This window comes from Monodelphis domestica, chromosome 6, assembly GCF_027887165.1.
Source record: "Monodelphis domestica isolate mMonDom1 chromosome 6, mMonDom1.pri, whole genome shotgun sequence".
NCBI lineage: Eukaryota > Metazoa > Chordata > Mammalia > Didelphimorphia > Didelphidae > Monodelphis > Monodelphis domestica.
The window spans coordinates 13364713-13378047 of NC_077232.1; the positions used below are offsets into that span (position 1 = coordinate 13364713).

Here is a 13335-nt window from a genome sequence, read left to right on the forward strand (position 1 = left end):
TTGGCCTGACTATCAGCCTCAGCAAAACAGAGGTGCTGTTCCAACCTGCACCAGGGAGGCCAACGAACCAGCTGTGCATTACAATTGACGGCACATAGCTTTCTAACGTCAACACTTTCAAGTATCTGGGCAGAACCATGGCCAACGACGGGTCCCTAGACCACAAGATCAATGCCAGGATCCAAAAGGCCAGCCAGGCACTCGGGAGGCTGTGCTCCAAAGTCCTCCAACACAGAGGTGTAAGCACTGCGACGAAGCTCAAAGTGTATAACACAGTGGTCCTCAGCTCGCTCCTGTACAGTTGTGAGACATGGACACTGTACCGGAAGCACATGAAGCAGTTGGAGCAATTCCACCAAAGCTCTCTCCGGTCAATCATGAGGATCCGATGGCAGGACTGAATCACCAACCAGGAAGTCCTCGACAGAGCCAACTCCACCAGCATCGAAGTCCTGGTCCTCAAAACCCAGCTACGATGGTCTGGACACGTCATCTGCATGGACCCACAGCGAATACCAACACAGGTATTCTATGGTGAACTGTCAGCTGGACTCAGGAAATAAGGCCGACCAAAGAGAAGATTCAAGGATCAGCTAAAGTCCAACTTGAAGTGGGCTGGCATGACACCAAAGCAACTAGAACTCGCTGCCTCTGACAGAAGCAGCTGGCGAACCCACATTAACCATGCCACCACCACCGTTGAAGATGAACAACATCGACGTCTTGCCGCTGCGCGTGAACGCCGACACCAGACCACAACCGCACCTCCCGTAACAACGGGCATCCCATGCCCCATGTGCCACAAACTCTGTGCCTCAGGCTTTGGACTTCAAAGCCACATGAGGGTACACCGTAGATGAAACTGCACAAAGACAATTGTCATTCTCGGTCACTGAGAGACTACTGTAAAAAATAGACTTGAATACAGGACTACAATCCCCATGAGCCTTTGCTCTACTTCCCCAGAATGCCTTGTAATCTCACTTGGGCCGAGATCAAGAAGGTATTTAAGCTGATTCAAAGGCTTTTGAGGGCTCTCTCTTGGTTCTTGGACTTCCGTTTTGGGGCAAGCGTGGCTTTTTTTCATAATGTAGGTGAGGTTGTGTCTAGGCCACTCTATGACCTGGACACGTGTTTCTTCTCCTGTATTTTCTTTAATCCTTAATCTTAAATAAACCTCTAAAAAATATAATACTCCTTGCAGAGAGAAACTAATTTCTACCTGCCTCAGTCTCCCTGTCTCCCCTAAATTTTAATCTTTACAGTTTTCAACCTAATGGGGAAAAAAAAACTCTCAATCTTCTGATTTCTTTTATGATCTTTAGTTCAACTTTTAATATCTAGTGCCTAGAAAAAAATTTTTTTGAGCCATATCTATCTGGCCAAGGTTTTCTACCCTTGCAAAGCTGCTACAGGCTCCAGACCTGTTGTGTTTGCTGCCCACCCCACCTGGCTCGGCCCCGTCGCTTCCTGCCTGCAGCCTGCAGCCCTGATCGTCCTCACCTGGTACCTGGTCCTGGCCTTTCCCACCCCGGCAGCTGCTCCAGCTCCTGCTCCTGGCCTCTTACCGGCCCGCTGCCTGCCTATTTCTGCTCCCCAGACCCACGAGCACAACCCCAGTTGGCTCATCACCCAGATCCTTGGAGCAGATCGCTCAGGACTCATTTCGACCAGTTGGTAACAGTATTGGCCACGTGGGAGGAGAGGAGAGAGGAGAGGGAATGGAGAACGGGTAATTTCCCCTTAGGCTAAGTCTCCACGTGGGCTCCACGTGGACTGGGGCAGGAGGAGGGATCATATCAGGGGAGAGGGGAAAGAGAGAAGAAACAGATTTTTTCAAACAGAAACTTAAAAAGCAATGGGCTGTTTAAAAGGATTTTTGACTGTTCTGGTAATTTCATTGATTTTACCTGCCTGTCAGGGAGCAGACTCAGCCCAAAGATTCAACTTTAACTTTGGGGAGGCAAATGGGTGGCTCAGCGACCTGATAGCCAGACATATAGACATTTGGTCCTGGGTTAAAATCTGGCCTCAGATACTTCCCAGCTGTGGGGCCCTGGACGGGTCCCTTGAAACCCATTGCCTAGCTCTTACTACACTACCTTCGGACAATAGACATTTAAATGGATAAACACACTTAAGGAACTTTAAAGACTAGAGGCTATATTCTAAGACATTTCAGACTCCAATGGTTTATAAAAATCTCTGTATTCTATTGCATTTTTTGTTATGGTTTAACTTTGTGATTTTAAGTTCATATATTACTGGATTGAATATTATTCTGTGAACTGAAGGTTGATTGAATTTATTTTGAATGTACTGAGTTTTGAAATTCTGTTGTTTTCCCCCTATAACTATTGACCAAATATTATTGTGAATAAGCCTATATATGAAAAAACAGCCTTTTTCTATTTTGCTGAGGATAGATGGACTTCAGAACTGGTTATAATTATATTAACAACTTTGGAAATTTTAATGTGCTAAATATCTCAAATGATTTTAAGGGTTTTTTAAATATGATTTTTGGAATTTTTTTAACAATCTCTGGTTATTTTTGCCTGCCCCCACCACAAGGTAAGGCCCATTCTAGTAGCTGAAGTGAAATACATTTTATAAACCCCAACCTTCCCACATGTGAATGGAAGTTGGGCAGTTCATTTCAGGGCATTTGTATCCCTATAAGCCTCCAAAAGGAGCACCACTTTATTTATGCTCTTCAGCTCACTACTTTACTTGCACCAGAATGATATCTAGATTTCTTGATTATGTTCTTAACCCAAGATGAGTTTTACCTTGTTTAAAAATATATATATATATATATATATATATATATATATGTTTATTACCAAGGTTGAAAGATTGCTATGTTTGTAAAACTTGTGACAAATGTCCATCAATTCATAGGTTTAAAAAATGTCATACAGCAACTTATGTGAAATATGAAAGTGTGTTTGTTTGCTATTGTAATTAATTGGGCTATTGAGAATTTTGGGGATTTTGGTAACTACATATTTGCACTACTGTATTTTTAAAGATGAAAAAAATGTTAACCTTGTTCAATTCATTTGCCTTCTACTCACAGTGATCATGGCCAGACATTAAGAGGAAATGGATCTCATTTTTGGTGAGAAAGTCTTGTAATCTTTATTTTCTTAGCTGACACAGAGTGTCAATGATTATAAGCTATATTTTTGAATTTTCTTAAAAGCTCTTTTATTATTATATTTTTCTTGCATGTTGTGCAATATACTTTTTCAGTTTTTTTTATTATTTTTCTCTCCTTTTTATATTTGAAGCACATGTCACCAGCATTAAGATTTTCTTTAACTTTTTGACTTTTCAGTGCTACAAGTTTAAAATAGATTTGTCAATGCATGCCCTAAAAAGCTTGTGACTATAAAAAATGATGCCTCTAATTATTTAAATAAATTATGGGACTTTGCTTAATGATTCTGTCTGATTCTAGGACAAAATATACACAAAAGAGCCACTGCATAGTGCTAATAGAGCATAAGGTCAAAGAGACCAACCAATCCTGGTGAAATTGATGTCACTTTGAGCCTAGACAAAGAAGACTTGAATGTGTTTGGGGTTCGAGGTTGCGGCTGTTTAACATGTGTTAAAAGCAGGTCTTCCTTGTTCCACATTCTACCAAGTACCTCAAACTTGGCTCCTGGAACCTTGGCTTATATACTCTGGTCTCCTTTTCTGCCTCTCATAGCATGGTACCTTTCTGTAGTCCTGGCTACTGACTGGGTAAATGCCTCATTGCTTAGATCATTTTGATTGGGCCCTGATTGAAGGACCTGTTATAGATTTATTTTTCTTATACTTGGAATTTTTACACATAAGACTTTGATAGTCTATATTTCATCCAGAAATTTTTCTTTTCTTTTTGATTTTTCTGATGTCTTTTTAATATCCCTTGCCAATTGATTCATATACCTCATACCTCAGCCATGCATCCCTAACTGATTCTGAATCTTTCAATCACCCACAACACGGGGAAATGTAAAAAAATATTATTGTAAATTGCAAAGTTTAAATTCCTTTTGAGAAGGATTTTAGGCAAAGAAGATGCTACCTCTCTGAATCCAGAACTGAACTGTTGGAGAAGCCACCATGAAGAAGCCTCCAGACTACAAGCTGCACAAGATCAAAATGAACTTTGGGTGTGGTTGATTGAACATTTATTTGTATCTGTACTTTCATGCCAAAGGGGACTGCCCCCTAACTGGCTTTTTGTCAATGCGTTCGGCAATTATTGGTTTTATTCTTTTGTTTCTCTTATCCTCAAATTATTGTAATCTTTAAATTGATTATGTTTTCATGATCCTTTGGAAAAAAAATTAATTTTTTTCAAATGATCAAACGGTGGAATGTAAAAAATAGACTCGAATACAGGACTACAATCCCCATGAGCCTTTGCTCCACTTCCCCAGAATGCCTTATAATCTCACCTGGGCCTAGATCGAGAAGGTATTTAAGCTGATTCAAAGGTTTTTGAGGGCTCTTTCTTGGCTCTTGGACTTCCATTTTGGGGCAGGCCTGGCTTTTTTTCATAATGTAGGTGAGGTTGTGTCTAGGCCACTCTATGGCCTGGACACGTGTTTCTTATCCTGTATTTTCTTTAATCCTTAATCTTCAATAAACCTCTAAAAAATATAGTACTCCTTGCAGAGAGAAACTAATTTCTACCTGCCTCAGTCTCCCCGTCTCCCCTAAATTTTAATCTTTACACTACCACTACTATTACTACTAACAATTCTACTATCACCACCACTACTATTACCCTTATTAACTTTAGGGTAGTACTTTTTTTTTTAATCCTTCCAGAAGAAGTACCTTTTTGTTGTTTTATTTCAATTCTTCTCTTATTGATTTTTGTTGTTGTTGTTGAGACTTAAGAGAGTGAGGGAGAAAATCTAATAATGCAGATTGAATGTAGAAGTATTTCTGGAGAATAGATTTTTGGGGAGAACTGGTTTCTCTCATACCACTTGTAAGCACCCCATATATTTTTCTGACATTTTTATATCATACTTGAATACTTTATTTAATTTCAACATTCTTTTCTTTTTAAATATTGAGTTCTTAATTATGTCTCTACCTTATACCACTTACCCCACATATTAAAGTGAAACAATATGGTAGTAACTTTAAATTTGAAATCATGTGAAATATAATTCTGTTTTGATAAAATTTCTTTAAGAAGCAAGACATATGAAGAAAGTGAGCAAATTATACTTCAATTATACTCAGAGTTCATCAGTTCTCCTTTTGGAGGTAGATAATTTTTTTTGTGTGTGTATGTGAATCCTTTGTATTATTTTGGATCATTGTATTGATTAGAGAAGTCCAGTCTTCTACAAATGATCATTGCTTCTACATTAATGTTAGCTGTGCACAATGCTCTCCTCATCCTTTTTACTTCACTTTGCAAAAGTTCATATAGATCTCACCATGTTTCTTTGAATCCAACCCCATCCTTATTTCCCTTAGCACGGTAGTACTCTAACAATCATATGCTACAAGTTGTTCAGCCAATCACCAATTGAAAAACATCCTTTCAATTTACAATTAATTGTCAAATGGAAAAGAGCTATTACAAATATTTTTGCACACATTGGTCCTTTTCCTTTTCCTTTGATCTCTTTTGGATATGGTTCTAGTATTGGCATTAGTGGTTATAAGGGTATGCATAGTTTTATATATCTCATTGGGCAGAGTTTCATATTATTCTTTCTAATGGTTGTACCAATACACTATTATACCAATAGTTCATTAACACAGTTATTTTTAACTTATCCTCTCCAACATTTCTCATGTTGATAAGTGTAAGATGGTACCTCAAAATTATTTTAATTACAATTTTTCTAATCTATAATAAGATAGTTTTAGCCTTGATTTCTTCTTATGAAAATAGCCTTGATTTCTTCTTATGAAAATAGCCTGTTTATATCTTTTGATCATTTATCAATTGGTTAATGGCCCTTATTTTAATAAATTTGAATCAGTTTTATATTAAGTATGCTATAACTATGAATATATTGAGGAATATAGACTTTACCACATGATTTTGCATTAAAATATTTTAAAATATTACTTTTCTATCTTTTGTCATAACATAATTTCCCTTATTATATTTTTTAATTAAGAATATTTTTTAATTTTGCTTTGTCTGAGATCATGATTGTTTCCCATGACTTTCTTACCTCATTAAAATGCTACTGATTCTATTAAAGTTCCTTATCTGAGTTCTTTCTGTGTCTTCTGGCTTCAAGGATTTTTTTTCCTAATGAAACATATTGTTAGATTCTGATTTCTATTCTATTCTGCTTTCTCTTTCTCTTTTATGGGTGAGTCCATCTCATTCACAATTACATTTTCTTGAATTGAAATTATCCTTCCTATTTCTTTTTCTTTTTTTCTTTTTTTTTGTCCTCATCTCATTTAAAAATTTTTTTATTTTATTTTTATTTAGTCAATTTAGAACATTCTTTGGTTACAAGAATCACATTATTTCCCTCCTTCCCCTCCCCCACCATCCTGTAGCTGACATGCAATTACAATGGCTTTTACATGTGTCCTTGATCAGAACCCATTTCCATGTTGTTGATGTTTGCACTAGGATGATCATTTAGAGTCTACATCCCCAGTCATATCCCCCTTGACCTGTGTAATCAAGTAGTTCTTTTTCTTGAGTGATTCTGCTCTCACAATTTTTCCCCTGTATGTGGATGGTGTTCTTTTTCATAGATCCTTCCAAACTGTTCAGGATCACTGCATTGCCATTAATGGGGAAGTTCATTAAATTGGATTGTACCACAGTGTATCAGTCTCTGTGTATAATGTTCTCCTGGTTCTGCTCATCTCACTCAGTCTCAATTCCTAGAGATAATTCCAGTTCACATGGAATTCCTCCAGTTTATTATTCCTTTGAGCACAAAAGTATTCCATCTCCAACATATACCACAATTTGTTCAGCCATTTCCAAATTGAAGGGCATCCCCTCATTTTCCAGTTTTTGGCCACCACAAAGAGTGCAGCTATGAATATTCTTGTACAGATCTTTTTCCTTATTATCTCTTTGGAATATAAACCCAGCAGTCCTATGGCTGGATCAAAGGGCAGACAGTCTTTTATCGCCCTTTGGGCATAGTTCCAAATAGCCCTTCAGAATGGTTGGATCAATTCAAAAGTCCACCAGCAATGAATTAATGTCCCAACTTTTCCACATCCCCTCCAGCATTTATAACTTTCCTTTCCTGTCATATTAGCCAATCTGCTAGGTATGAGGTGATACCTCAGAATTGTTTTGATTTGCATCTCTCTGATCATAAGAGATTTAGAACACTTTTCATGTGATTATTAATACTTTTGATTTCTTTATCTGAAAAATGCCTATTCATATTTCTTGCCCATTGATCAATTGGAGAATGGCTCGATTTTTGTCCAATTGATTTAACACTTTATAGAATTGCATAATTAGACTTTTGTCAGAGGTTTTTGTTATGAAGATTGCTTCCTAATTTGTTACTTCCCTTCTAATTTTTGTTGTATTGGTTTTGTTTGTACAAAATCTTTTTAATTTAATGTAATCAAAATTGTTAATTTTACATTTTGTGATTTTTTCTAACTCTTGCTTGGTCTTAAAATCTTTCCTTTTCCAAAGATCTGACATGTATACTATTCTGTGTTCACCAAATTTACTTATAGTTTCCTTCTTTATATTCAAATCATTCAGCCATTCTGAGTTTATCTTGGTGTAGCATGTGAGATGTTGATCCCACCCTAATGTCTCCCATACTGTCTTCCAATTTCAACAGCAGTTTTTATCAAAAAGTGGGTTTTTGTCCCAACAGCTGGCATCTCTGGGCTTATCATAGACAGTCTGACTGAGGTCACTTCCCCCAAGTCTATTCCACTGATCCTCCCTTCTATCTCTTAGCCAGTACCATATTGTTTTGGTGACTACTGCTTTATAGTATAGTTTGAGATCTGGTACTGCAAAGCCACCTTCCTTCTCATTTTTTTCATTATTTACCTGGATATCCTTGAACTTTTTTTCTTCCAAATGAACTTTGTTATGGTTTTTTCTATTTCAATAAAAAAGGATTTTGGTAGTTCAATGAATATGGCACTAAATAAGTAATTAAATTCAGCAGGATTGTCATTTTTATTATGTTAGTTTGTCGATGTGTTTCCAATTGTTTAGATCTAGTTTTAATTGTATGGAGATTGTTTTGTAGTTGTGTTCATATAGTTCCTGTGTTTGTCTTGGCAGATAGATTCTTAAGTATTTTAAATGGAATTTCTTTTTCTAATTCTTGCTGCTGAGATGTGTTGGAAATATGTAGAAATGATTTTGACATGTGGGTTCATTTTGTATCCTGCAAATCTGCTAAAGTTGTTGATTGTTTCAACTAACTTTTTAGTTGATTCTCTAGGATTCTTTAAGTAGACTATTATGACATCTTGAAAGAGTGATAGTTTGGTCTCCTCATTGCCAATTTTAATACCTTCAATTTCTTTTTCTTCTCTAATTGCTACTGCTAGTGTTTCTAGTACAATATTAAACAATAAAGGTGATAATGGGCATCCTTGTTTCACTCCTGATCTTATTGGGAAGGCTTCTACTTTATCCCCATTGTAGATAAGTTTCCTGATATATACTGTTTATTATTTTTAGGACAGGCCCTTCTATTTCTATGCTTTCTAGTGTTTTCAATAGGAATGAGTGTTGTATTTTGTCAAAGGCTTTTTCTGTATCTATTGATATAATCATGCAATTTTTCTTAGTTTGCTTGTTAATACGGTCAATTATGTGGATGGTTTTCCTAATATTGAACCATCCTTGCATTCATGGTATTAATCCTACCTGGTCATAATGAATAACCCTCATGATCACTTGCTGGAGTCTTTTTGCTAGTATCCTATTTAAGATTTTTACATCTATATTCATTATATACATTCATGTTTTTGACCTGCCTGGCTTTGGAATCAGTACCATATTTGTGTCATAAAAGGAATTTTGTATAACTCTGTCTTTGCTTATTTTGTCAAATACATTTTATAATTAGTTCTTCTTTGAATATTTGATGGAATTCATTTGTGAATCCTTCTGGCTCTGGGGATTTTTTCTTAGGAAGTTCTTTGATGACTTATTTGATTTCTTTTTCTGATATGGGGTTATTTAAGGATTCTATTTCTTCCTCTTAATCTAGGCAATTTATATTTTTGTAAATATTCATCCATATCACCTAGATTTCCCTATTTATAGCCATATAATTGTGCATCATAGTTTTTAATGATTGCCTTAATTTCCTCTTCATTAGAGGTGAGGCCTCCCTTTTCATCTTGGATACTGTCAATTTGTTTTTCTTCTCTCCTTTTAAAAATTAGATTGACCAGTACTTTGTCTATTTTATTTGTTTTTTCAAAGTACCAGCTTCTAGTCTTATTTATTAAATAAATAGTTCTTTGACTTTCAATTTTATTAATTTGTCCTTTGATTTTTAGGATCTCTAATTTAGTTTTCATCTGAGAAATTTTAATTTGTTCTCTTTCTTGTTTTTTAATTCTCATGCCCAATTCATTGACCTATGCCCTCCCTAATTTGTTAATTTATTTACTCAAAGATATAAATTTCCCCCTGAATGCTGCTTTGGTTGCATCCCATAGGTTTTGAAAGGATGTCTCATCATTGTCATTTTCTTCAATGAAATTATTGTTTCTATGATTTGTTCTTTAACTGATTTTGGAGAATCATATTGTCTATTTTCCAATGAACTTTTGAGTTGCCTCTACATGTACCATTACTTAAATATTATTTTCATTGCATTATGATCTGAGAAGGTTGCATTTATTATTTCTGCTCTTTTGTACTTATTTGCAATGTTTTTATGCCCTAGCACATGGTCAATCTTTGTTAATGTACCATATGCTGTTGAAAAGGTGTATTCCTTTTTGTCCCTATTTGTTTTTCTCTACATATCTACTAACTCTAATTTTTCTAAGATTTCGTTCACTTCTCTTACCTCTTTCTTATTTATTTTTTGGTTTGATTCATCTAGTTCTGATAGAGGAAGATTCTGTTCTCCCACTAGTATAGATTTTTATCTATTGTATTCTTGAACTCCACTAGTTTCTCCTTTAGAAATTTGGATCCTATGCCATTTGGTGCATACATGTTACATACTGATATTTCCTCATTGTCTATACTCCATGTTATCAGAATGTAATCACCCTCTGTATCTCTTTTCACTAATCTATTATTACTTTACCATTGTCAGATATCATGATTGTGACTCCTGCTTTCTTTTTCTCAGTTGATGCCCAATATATTTGGTTCCATCCTCTTACTTTTACCCTATGAGTGTCTAACTTTCTCATGCGTGTTTCTTGTAGACAGAATATGGTAGGGTTTTGGTTTCTAATCCACTCTGCTATTTTCTTGTGCTTTATGGATGAGTTCATTTCATTCACATTCAGAGTTATGATTACCAGCTGTGTATTCCCCAACATTTTGAGTTCCAATCCTAGTCCTACTCTTCCTTCTTTCACTATTTACTTCTATACCAGTGTTTTGTTTTTAATCAGTCCTCCTAATTCCCACCCTTATTTTACTTCTCCTTTTCACACCTTCCTTTCTTATCCTCCTCTTATTTTTTTTACAGTCTTTTTAGACTACTCCGACCCTCTCCCTCCCTTGTATTGCTTCCCTCCCCACCAGTCCATTTGTTACCTGTCTACTTCCCTATAGGGCACAAATTAATTCTCTACCCCAGTGTATTTGATTGTTCTTCCCTCTCCAAGTCAATTTCAATGCATGTAAGAATTGAGTATTTCCTATCTTCAAACTCCTTACCCTTCCAGTGTATTGATGTTCTCCCCCCACCCCTTGCTATATATTTTTTGTGACATATAAATTTACCCCACTTTGTTTCTTTCCCCATTTCTCTTAGTATTAACCTCTTTAAAAAAATCTAGTTTTATATGTATGCATATATATGTATATATATACATTTATGCATACATATGTCTATATACATATTTATGTCTTGGCACTTCATCCTATGCAGTTTGTCAATGTTCCCTCAAAGTATAATTCTTCCAGCTACCCAGGTGATTCTAAGAATTTTAAGAGTTACTAATATCCTCTCTTCTTTTTTTAACTTATTTTAACTTTTTATTAAATTAAATTAAAATTAACATTTTAACTTATTGGGTCCTTTAAAAAAGATTTTTTTTTGTTTTGTTTTGCTTTGTTTTCCCTCTTTCTTAATTACATTTTGATGATTCTCTTGACTTCTGTATTTGGGCACCAAATTTCCTATTCAGGTCTGGTCTTATCTTTAGGAATGCTTGGAATTCTTCTATGTTGCTGCATGACCATACTCCCCCCTGCAAGAATATAGTCAGTTTTGCTGGGAGTTGATTCTTGGTAGTAGACCTAGTTCCCTTGATTTCCAGAATATCATATTCCATGTCTTTGGTCCTTCAGTGTAGATGCAGCCAGATATTGAGTTATCGTCACCGTAGTTCCATGGTATCTGAATGACTTCTTCTTAGCAGCTTGTACTATTTTTTACTTGGTCTGGTAGTTCTTGGATTTGGCTATACCATTCCTGCATGTTGTCAGTTGGGGATTAAGTACAGGAGGTGATTTGTGGATTCTTTCGATCTGCACTTTTCCCTCTTGTTTTACAATGTTGGGGCATTTTTCTTGGATGATTAACTGTAGGATGATGTCCAGGCTTTTTATTTTGTCATCGTCTTCTGGTAGAGCAATGATTCTTAAGTTGTCTCTCCTGGAACTATTTTTTAAATCTTCTGTTTTGTGAATATAATATTTCATATTTTCCTCAATTTTTTTCATTCTTTTGATTTTGCTTTATAGTTTCCTGCTGCTTTGTGAAGTCTCTTGCTTTTAATTGTTGTATTCTAGTTTTTAAAGACTGAATATCATTCCTGGCTTTTTGGTCATCCTTCTTTTTCTGGTCTGATTTTCTTTGAAGGTCATTTTTAATCTTCTTTGCCTCATCTTTCATCTCTTTTGCCTCATTTTCAAACAGATTAATTTTGACTTTCAAGACATTATTTTTTCATTTTAGCTCAAGTGCCTCTGTTTTCAGATGACTTATCTTGATTTTTAAGTTCTTTTCCCAGTTGTCTTCAGCCTCTCTTAATTGTGTTTTGAATTGTATTTTGACTTCTTCCAAAGCCTGTGTCCAATTTGTTGGAGTTTCTGTATTTTTACTTGGTGTTCCTTCATCTTCCTCTGCTACATTTGTACTTTGTTCATTGCCTGGATAGCAGATGTCAGTTTTAATTTCTTTTTTCTTTTTACTGTTCTTAGATCATATTTGCCCCTTCTTTTTCCCCTGTAGTTGCCTGCACTTTGCTCTTCTCATCATGTGCTGGATCTGTGTGTTTGGACTTTTCTGTCAAACTTCACCATTAAAGCATAGTCAGCAGAGCTCTCAGAGTAGTCTGTGGGGGAGGGGTGTTGGGGCTTGACCTTCCCTGCCCTCTGAAGGCTTGATAAGACTAATCCCAGAGGAGTTGATCTTTCATATCTGGAGTTGCCCCTAGGCCAAAACCTTAGGAAGAGGGGCAATATGGAGTGTCTCTGTTGTGACTAGGCTGGTTGCTCTATGCTTCTCCTTGCCACTTTGTTCAAAGCCCTGAGCCTGGCACAGCTTTGTCCACAAGGTACTCCCTCTAGATTAGTGCCATTGGCAGCCCAGAGATTCCAGTCACTGCTGGGGGCTCAGTACTGTAGGAGTCCTGGGACCTTCCTTCCTCCTTTCCCTTAGACCTCAGTGTTCTCAAATTAAGGATTTTGGGGGGCTTAGCTTTTAAGTTTAGTCCATCAGGAGGGTTCCTTAGCTCTGTCCTGTTGTTAAGTTTGGTTTTCAGGCCCCTAGGAGCATTTAGGTTTTAATCGGTGAGGAAAGGTTGTCAGAGGTCTGAACTTTCGTGCCTCTATGCTGTCATCTTGATTCTGCCCCCTCTTTATTTTTCTTCACTGATTTTTTTTGGGAATTGTTTAACCACTTAATCATTTGTATTTCCTTTTCCTTCTATACCTTGAACTTTATCACCATGAATATCATATTGTCCTTCATTCCTAAGAAAACGTGATCTACCACTCCACAGACTTCATATGGACTTTTTAAAAGAGACTTTTTAAAAGTTAGCAGATTGCTATTAAAATCATTGTGCTAACACACATTTTTAAAATACCCACTGTTATGAGGAAGAGATAAGTTTAGTAAGAAAAGAAGGTTGCAGGGGATACTATGTACCAGGAATTGTTAAAAGTTTTGG

The 13335-nt window shown here is 36.1% G+C and overlaps 1 protein-coding gene across 1 annotated transcript in view; it reads left to right on the forward strand.

Moving 5' to 3' along the window:
* Positions 1–13335, forward strand: part of VN2R652 (vomeronasal 2 receptor 652) — an 80149-nt gene that overhangs the window by 44027 nt on the left and 22787 nt on the right.